This window comes from Fukomys damarensis, unplaced genomic scaffold (genome assembly GCF_012274545.1).
Source record: "Fukomys damarensis isolate Sample0158 unplaced genomic scaffold, DMR_v1.0_HiC HiC_scaffold_26, whole genome shotgun sequence".
Taxonomy (NCBI): domain Eukaryota; kingdom Metazoa; phylum Chordata; class Mammalia; order Rodentia; family Bathyergidae; genus Fukomys; species Fukomys damarensis.
This window is the reverse complement of record NW_022900938.1, coordinates 36,289,108-36,298,211: the sequence shown is the minus strand read 5'-3', so window position 1 is coordinate 36,298,211 and position 9,104 is coordinate 36,289,108. Positions and strand designations below refer to the sequence as shown.

Sequence of the window (9,104 nt, the reverse complement as noted above, 5' to 3'; positions counted from 1 at the left end):
TTTTTTTTTTTTTTTTTTGAGACAGGGTCTCACTATGTAGTTCAGTTTGGCCTTGAACTCACTATGTAACCAGGGCTAGTCTTGAACTCACAGCAATTCTCCTGCCCAGCCTCCTAAGTGCTGAGAGTGCAGGTGTGATCCACCATGCCTGACTCTCTTAGTTATAGTTCTTGAACTCAGCCTTCTCCAAAGTCTCAGGATATAGGCAAAATATATAGAAGTTCTTTGCCGGAATGTAACATTCATGATCTCTAGTCCAATTGCCAAGGGAGTCCTCATTCCCAACTCAAATCTCATAAGCCTGGTCTTGAGTCTCCATAATCAATCAGAATTCTAGTCTTCTGAACCCTGACCAGAATCACCTATCAGGCTCTGTTTACAGTATCCTAGTGCTTCTGTACCCTGTATCTTCAACCTTTCCAAACTCTTCCCACAAACCATCCAAATGCTTCTGAAATACAAACATGGCCAGGTACAGTCACTGCAATGATCCCGTTTCTCTGGTACCAATTTTCAGTACTGTTTAGCTTTCCTATCACTGAGACCAAATACCTGGCACCTCCAATTCAAAAGAGGAGTACTCTATTTGGCTCATAGTTTCAGAATTCATCCCATGGTAGGCTGTATCTAAGGCAGAAATATCAGTTGAAGGGCATGGTGGAATAAAGGTGGGGAAGATCAAGGCAGTGCCAGAGAGGAAGGGGGTAGGGACCAGATATAGACCCAAGATCACCCCTCCATGACCCAACTAGACACACCCAGAATTTCTCTCTCAGACCTGTGAAGTTGACAATGAAGCTTAACCATCATACACTCTGAGCAGCACCATCAACAAATTTTACCTACTTGACATTTACAAAACAATAATCTTAAACAGCCACAAGTATTCTGTGGGGAAAAAATGAAAACAACAGATGGCTTTGGGAATACAGCATTGAAGAGTGACTGGAAAGGGGCATGAGACAGCTCAGTGGTGATGTTACTCTTTAATATCTTGAAAAAGATTAAGTGAATTCATTTTTTAAAATTCAGTGAATAAGTACACAAGACTTGTGAATGTCATATGTAAATATTTGATCAAAAGAGGAAAATGTTAGCAAATATTTAACTGTGCATAATAATATACATGCTGAAGTATTTGGCAAGAAGTATACTGCTAGCCATAATTTATTTAAAATGCATAAAAAATAATGTATATTAATAGGTAGAGCATAGATAAATGGAAATACATCTGATAAGGCAAACATAATAAAATGACAATTTGTATGATCTTATTGGTAGGGACATAGGTAGTGACAATAAAATTCTTTCAATTTTGATATTTTAAAATTGTAATGTGTTGAAAAGTCTAATAATAAATTTTGTCAAATAAAAGTGAAATAAAAACTTTCCAAAAACAATAGAAATAATGGCTATCAGAATTGAACTTTATAAAATGACAAAGGAAAAAATTAGGCAGATGTAAACTCCTATCTACACAAAGTAATAAAGATCACTGGTAATAAAAAATAGATCAGCAAATTAAGCTCTTGCATTCATTCGTTTAAATTTAATCCAATATTTAAAGCAAAACTAATAAAATGTATTTCAATGTATAAAGTAGAATGGATGAGCTTGGATAGCAGGAAGAACAAAAAGGAGATGGAAGTGTATAATGGTAAAGTTCTTAAATCAGTTATGACAATTTAAACTGGATATTATAATTTTTTGAACAAACATTAAGAGTAGAACAAATGGGCAGCTTACATACTAGTAGTAGAAATAATATGTAATACCAATATGTGGTCAGTGAAGGCAACAGTGAAGAAAACAGAAAAGATATAAGGATAGCAAGATGATATATTTTAATCCCAAATATATTGACAAATAAATGAAATGCATGTGTTCTGCACACTCCAGTTTAAGACAGATATGTAAGACTCAATGAGAAGTGAGACTCAACCATTTGCTCTTTCCGTAACTCCCAATTTAAATACAAAGACACATACTAGTTACATGTGAGAGGATGAGAAATCTACAAAATGCAGACATTAGCCCAAAAAGCTGGAATAGCTATATTAGTGGTTTAAAAGCAAAAATAAAAATATTAAGTATAAGAAATCTACCATGACTATATAATATCAACAGAGTAAACTTCAAGGCAAACAATATTATTACCAGGTGAAGAGAGACACATCCTAATAATTAGCAGATTTCCTAACAATAAATATGTAATGAGAGGATATAACAATCCTATGTATACATGTATCCAATAACAAAATTTTCTAATATATAAAGAAAAATTGAAAAAGTTAAAAAGATAACAGATGAATTCACAAGTTAGATATAACAAGAGTTCGTCATTAATTGATCAAAAACGACAGAAAATCAATAAAGACATACAAGATTTGAATAACACTGCTCAGCAACTTGACCTGAGATTTACAGAATACTAACTACACTCTCAGAAGCAGAATACACCCTATTTTCCATCATACTCAATTCATTCATGCAGATACATGTTGGTCTATAAAACAAATACAAATGAATTCAAAAGAACTGAAATTGTACAGCTTATGTTATTTCACCACTAATGAATTTAATTTAGGATTGAATAACAAACCAGAATTTTTTTTACAATATTTGCATGTTAAACAACAGACCTCTAATACCACACAGGCCCCCAGAAAATTACAAAGAAAATTCAAAAATATTTTAAACTCATTGAAAATGAAAAACAATACATCTCAATGTATGGATGAACAAAAGCAGTTGCCCAGAGGAAAATTTAGTTTTAGATGCTTATATTGAAAAAGAACACAGGTCTTAAATGAACAATTTAAGAAAAGGTCAGCAAACTATGGCCCATTGGCTGGGCATTTATAAATAGTTTTGATGAAATGCAGCAACACCTATATATTTCCTCTGGCTTCTTTTACACTACAAAAGCAGAATTAAGTAGTTGCAACAAAGACTATATGACCATCTAGCCTAAAACATGTACTATTACATCCTTTAGGAAATCATTGCAAGCATCAGACCTAAAAAGATGGAACAAATGTGAATAAATTAAACCCAAAATAAGTAAAGAAAATAATGAAAAGGCAGAAAATGAACAAAAACAAAAAAATCAATAAAGCCCATAGCTATGTATTTGAAAGGAAACAATAAAATTAATAAGGTTCTAGTTAGACTGATCAAAGTAAGAAGAGCGAAGGTTCAATTTCCCCATGTCAGAAATATAACTGGGACATCACTAAAAACCCTATAAATATTTTACAAAAGTAAAGAAATATTATGAAAAACAATGGTAATGGCAATTCCCAAAGAACAATTCAGTAAAAGCAATTGTATAAGAACATCTCCATCTTGATTGGCAAAACTCTTAGTTCTTTTAAAATGAACTTTCTTCACTGTTCAAAAAGCAACACTTTTTAATATGATTTAACGAGAGAACTGTTGTAAAACTAAGAAAGGTTCTTAAAGAGAGTTTCATTCAATTACACATTTATTATTCTGTAATGAAACTTCTGCTAATTATAATTATTCTTTAGTCAGCCTTTTAAATTTAGTTTATTGTCTGTTTCCTGGAAATACACACTAGAGACTTGAAGTGGAATTTAAGTAAGACTGCAACCTCACTACAACTATTAGAGCAGGCCAAATGCTCACAGAGTAGAATTTTATTCTTGGAGAGCAATAATGGGATAGTAGAAAAGAAAAAAAAATCATACACTTCTAGGAGAACAAGCCAGAGAGATGTCATCAGATAAAATTGTGATGTGTGATGAGTTAATACTCTAATATATTCTGGCTCTGTTCTAAAACAATAGCTTTTTTAAAAGCATGTGTTAATCTGGATTACCACTCTCTGATGAATTAAGATCTTTTATATAAGCATGCATGTATTAAAATTATCATTGTTCAGAACAAAATTGGATTTCTGTAATCCAGTTTCGACCAGTCTTCATTTCAGTCAATCATAGAGTTGCACACAAAAAAAATTATAATGAATCTATGTGGCATCTATCACTGTCCTTGTACCTTATCATGAGGTAAGGATGACAAAATCAATGAAAAATGGGTGTTTCACTTTCAGATTTTGAACATCCTAACAATTATCTTGATGTGAAAAGTTTAATGAAAAAGTAGATTGATCTAATTTGGGATGTTTAAGTCATTGCAAATTTAAATTGTTCAAAAAATAATAAGCAAGCTCTTGAGTCATACTGAATGATTCACCTCTGCATTCTTGAGGGAATTAATTTAAAACAGTTCCAAAGAGGCAGCATCTTCACATGCCTACCCTCTAAAGAATAGATGAAAACAACAGAAAAAGGAAGTTATTGTAGAGGCAAAAAAAAAGTGAAGAATCTGAGCAGAGCTGAACCATGTTAGCCTGGCTGGCAAGTGAATTCCAAAGTGTTGGCTTCTGTGGAAATAAAGTTTTCCTTGTCTGTTTCACACTCCTACTCACCCCTTCCTTTGCACTGCATCCTTAAGTGAAAGGAATAATGACGTGTAATGTTCAGGTTTCAGGGAACCAAATGTTTCACATACTTTAGCTTTCAAAGAACAAGAAATGAAGGAGGTTCTTGGTAATGACCTTGCCTTCTCCCTTTGTTCCGCAGTAAGTGTGAGAAGGTAAGACCTGCTTCGTCATATGAGAGACCCAGGTACCTCTCTCTACAGACTCTGCCTTTCCTTGCTCAGTCACCCAAAATTACTTCCTGGAATCCTACCAGAGTTTTCACAAGAACTGGACTAATGTGAGCTGCTGGAGGTACAGATCTTTAGTTCCGCCACCTCTCTCGCTCCATTTTGTCAAACATTGGATGGCTTTTCAGGATGCAATCACAGTGTCAGGATCCAAGATTCTAATTTATGACAGTTCCACCTTCTTTACCCTTAGACTACTTAGTTACTAAGAGTTTTGAAAAGAGGAATGAATTAGTGTTCTGTCAAGTAATTAGGAAGCAAAGAACCAGGGAACAACTGCCTTGTTTTACCATGTTTTCTGGATATCCCCTCCTGGCTGAAAGGATGCACCTAAGCCAAAACAAAACAGGTATTCCAAGGTCCCTCTAGTAAAAGTGTCATTTCTACATCATGAAGAATTCCTAGATTCTTAAATAATGTAATGATAAATTTTAAAATCTTGACTATTGCCAATGAAAAATTCAAAATTTAGAAGGCCAAAGTAATGGAAAATCCAGATGTAAAAAAAAAATCCTTTTTTCTGTTTATTATTTATATTTTAAAATTGATTCTCTTATTATTTATTAAAATAGACTATATCCATGCAAACATTTGTTAAAGTTGTCTAACTATGCTAACAGCTGCTCGTTTGTAGGTCACTCTCCACTACAGACCTGAAAATGAAGACAATACTGATCAGTTGGTGGTTACAGTAGCAGGTGGAGACTTAGCAGGAACTCTGGCTGGTATTTATGCATCCTGGTCCCTTTCCGCAAAGACTTGAAATCACTTTTTTAAAAACATGCTCAAAACAACTGCAAATTGTGTAGCCTCCCTAACCCCAGCACTATCCAGTTTCCTTTACTCTTAACTTTCTTATTTACAATGAGATGCAACAAAAAATATAACCAATTAGGTTTTTACTCCCGGCAAGCATATTCCCTAAAAGAGAAACACATGAAAGTTTATTGACAAGAAATATGCTCTAAAAGTGGATCTGTAAATAACAATCACTTTCAAAAGACAGAAATTTTGGGGAAAACCAACTATTTTTATGTAACAATAACTTCCAAACAGTCTAGAGAGTTATTCTTATCTCTTCTACACAAACCTCCTTGTTGAGATACTTATGTCCAACTGGAAAAGGCTAAGTACTCCTCCAGTTCACAAAGAGCTGGGAGTGACCCATCCTGACATACACATGGGGACATTAGCAGAGCTCGAAGACAAGTTCTCAGAGACAAAGTACAGAAAACAGCTCTGCCCTTCTCTCTTTTTTAAATGAAAAATCCAGGAACATATGCATCAGGAACAATTTAATTTGCCACAATATTCTTTCACATTAAGCTGCCAGATGAAAGTACAGACTACCCAGTGAACCTGGGATATAAGCAAACATTAGTTTCTGATACACATAGCCCCAAGTCATATTTGTGACCCGCTTATACTAAAAAAAAATTAACTCTATTTGAAATTCAATTTAACAGGTGTTCTGGGATGTTTTTGCTAAATCTGGGAGCCTATTTAATACGTCTTCCAAAATTATTTGTAAATAATCTTGGCTCAAAAATTCTTTATCTTTATCCCAGATATATCTCCTGATCTCTGGAGCCATAAAATTGCTTACCTGGATCTGCTTCAGATTCTAACAGCATTTTACCCACAACATGTTCCCAACTGAGCCCCTACTATCTGCTGCCAGTCCCTGCCTCTCCCAGCAACAGCATCTGCCCCACCCCAGTTAAGAATCCATTCTTCTATTGCTTGGGACTAAAATGTAATATCAGCCTTAGCTCTTCAAAGTGAAAAAGTTTATCCCACTTTAAATCCTTCACTTTTTGTGTGCGGTTAGCCACGCCGAGGAACTCTACTTTACATGACTCTAAGTCAGCAGCGGAATAATGGGCTTAGGCAGTACAGTCAATGAAGAAATCAGCCCCAAGGGGTGTCTGCCCAGTTCTTCCTAGGGAACTTCTTGCCACATTTATGCCAATCAACCAATAAATGACTGCTGAAAGAAGGGCAAAGGTGACAATATCTTCTGCACTTCTAAACTCAGCCCTGGACTTTCACTTTCACTTCCAGAAGCACTACTGAAAACTTTTGGTGACAACTGCTAACTGTTTGGGGTAGGAGCTTACTTACTACCTGAAAACCCTACTTCTACCCAGGTTATAAAAGAGAACACTTATCTTTCCACTTTTAGGGTTCCAACTAATAGCTCTCTAGACTCTCAATAAATCTTTCCTCACCAGATGACAAAGAAGTTTCCTGAAATTAGAAGAGAATGAATAAAGAGTAAATCTGCATCATATTCCCCATCACAAGTTCAGAGTCTAGATCTCCTGGCTACTTTTACCAATTCCTTGTTTGGTATAAATAATGACTATTGGGAGATGCCAGGTCATTCTTATCAAACTTCCAGGAATCTAAAACCTAGCTAAGAAGAGCAGCCTAATTTTTATTTTAAATCTAGTCCAGGCCAATAAATAGTCTTTGTAAATTTCTACCAGGCTGCTATCTTCTATGATTCTCCACATGGCATCTATAAAGGGACAGAGACTAGGGAAGAGCAGCCAACATACAAAAAAGTTGCTTGGTTCTCATGCTTTCAGATATTTAAAGTCTTAGGCTATATGCAGGGTCAAAATGAAGTTGGAGATTTCTGTTATGAAGTTTTGTTAACTGTGTCATCATGTCAAGAACAGCTGCTCATACAAATTCCAACCATGGCGAGTGCATGTTCCTAAATGGCCAGTATGATCAACACCATGATTTATAAAAGTGGCCAGGTCAAAAGTGAGGGTGGCAACCTGTAAGAAAATCAATTTAAAAGACAAGTTTTTTAAAAGCTGCCATGAAATTCCATTACAATATAATCAGACTTTTCTGAAAATTTAGAACAAATAATATAAATAGTAATAGACATTATTTATGTGAGACTCAATAGGAGTAAACGTTTCCTAAAATAATTGAAGAACAAACTTATTGTGTGTGAAAAATTGTTGTAAAGTTTAACTTTAATAGCTACTTCTGTACTATATTGACACATTAGCTCAGTATTGAACATTTTCTCTTAGATTTCCAATTTTGAGGAAACAATCAAATATGAATGGAAGATCTATATTTTTTCATTTTTCCACATTTCAATGTCAAAAGTTTCCATGCCTTGTCAAGAACATAATGAGGCATGTTATTATGTTGGTACAGCATTCTCAGGGTCTCTGAAACTTTCTGTAGATTCTGTCATATAACAAAATACACCTTTCAAACCTAGATTTAAAAAAAAAAACTGATTCTGTTTTTTAAAATGCCTGTAGCCCAGTGATTAGCTCCTGTACACAAAAAGTCATTCTGTAGGAGTAATTTCATATGTGCCCAGTCAAAAGTGTGATATCTGAAAGACTGGTTTTTGGTTGTTGTGGTTAGGGGGGCGAGTTCTATTAAATAGTCAAGGGCACTTTCAGTCTCTCAAGTTGGCGTTTTAATCCGATTCTTATACAGACTTTCCTACGGTCACTTTTCTTCCCAACTCAAAATGCGTATGCCACTCTGTCCCATCGTCTTCCTTACAAACTCAAGGTTCATTCTGATTTCCTAAAAGACAACTAGAATGCTTTAATTCTCAGATATCATCCACTAGTCCTTTCCAATGATCAATTTCTTACATGAATGTTGCACTTAGCGATTCTCCCAGGCCATATGAAACACTAAAATCTTCTACGTGACAGCAATTGTACTATTCAAAACATTCCCCTGCACATGTCACTACGAGGAAAACTACCCAGTTATTAATGTCAAACAGATTGTCATTTGGGAAAACAAAAATGAATTAAAATCAGCTTCGGACAAAGTACAGCTTTATGGAAAAACACCAGGTTTTTATGTGCAAATGTCTTTAATGTCTGATTGAAATGTTTAAGAAGGAGTTAGCAAGGAATCTGTTCCTGGTCGCTGAAATCCAAGACAATGTAATGAAAATAGTTTCAGAGACGAAAGGTCTTTGGTCACAGCAGACTATGATTTTACCGAAGATGCATTCGCGCCCACTTTCTAGTAAACACTGTAAAGAAACGTCAGGATTCTAGCTTGGGTCAGGGGCTCTATTTCGCATAACGAGGCATAGACCTGTTAGAAACGCTGGGGCGCCTGTCAGAATTTTTCCCCCTGAAACTCTAAGGAAAAATCATACCTCGAAAGCAGAGTGCTTTGCAACCCACGCAGATTTAAGCTCCTACTCCAGCCTCCCTAGCCCGGCACAAGAGGCTCTTGGGCTATATCCTCCAATGCACTAAAACTCGCACTAAATCGCCATCCCGCTACCGCCGCGCCACCATTCCAGCGCAGCTCTCGGCTCGGCCCCCAGCGCACCTGCAGCCCAGCGAGCCTCTGAGCGTGAACTCACTGTGCCACCCCGCCGCCAGCCA

At 35.8% G+C, this 9,104-nt stretch overlaps 1 protein-coding gene across 1 annotated transcript in view; it reads right to left on the bottom strand.

Annotated features, from left to right (window-relative positions):
* Positions 1 to 8,916, bottom strand: part of Acvr1c (activin A receptor type 1C) — an 82,212-nt gene extending 73,296 nt beyond the window's left edge. The window contains exon 1 of the mRNA XM_010606777.2: positions 8,870 to 8,916. The gene's annotated coding sequence lies outside the window, so the exon portion shown is untranslated. The remainder of the gene's footprint in view (positions 1 to 8,869) is intronic.
* Between the last annotated feature and the right edge of the window lie 188 nt (positions 8,917 to 9,104).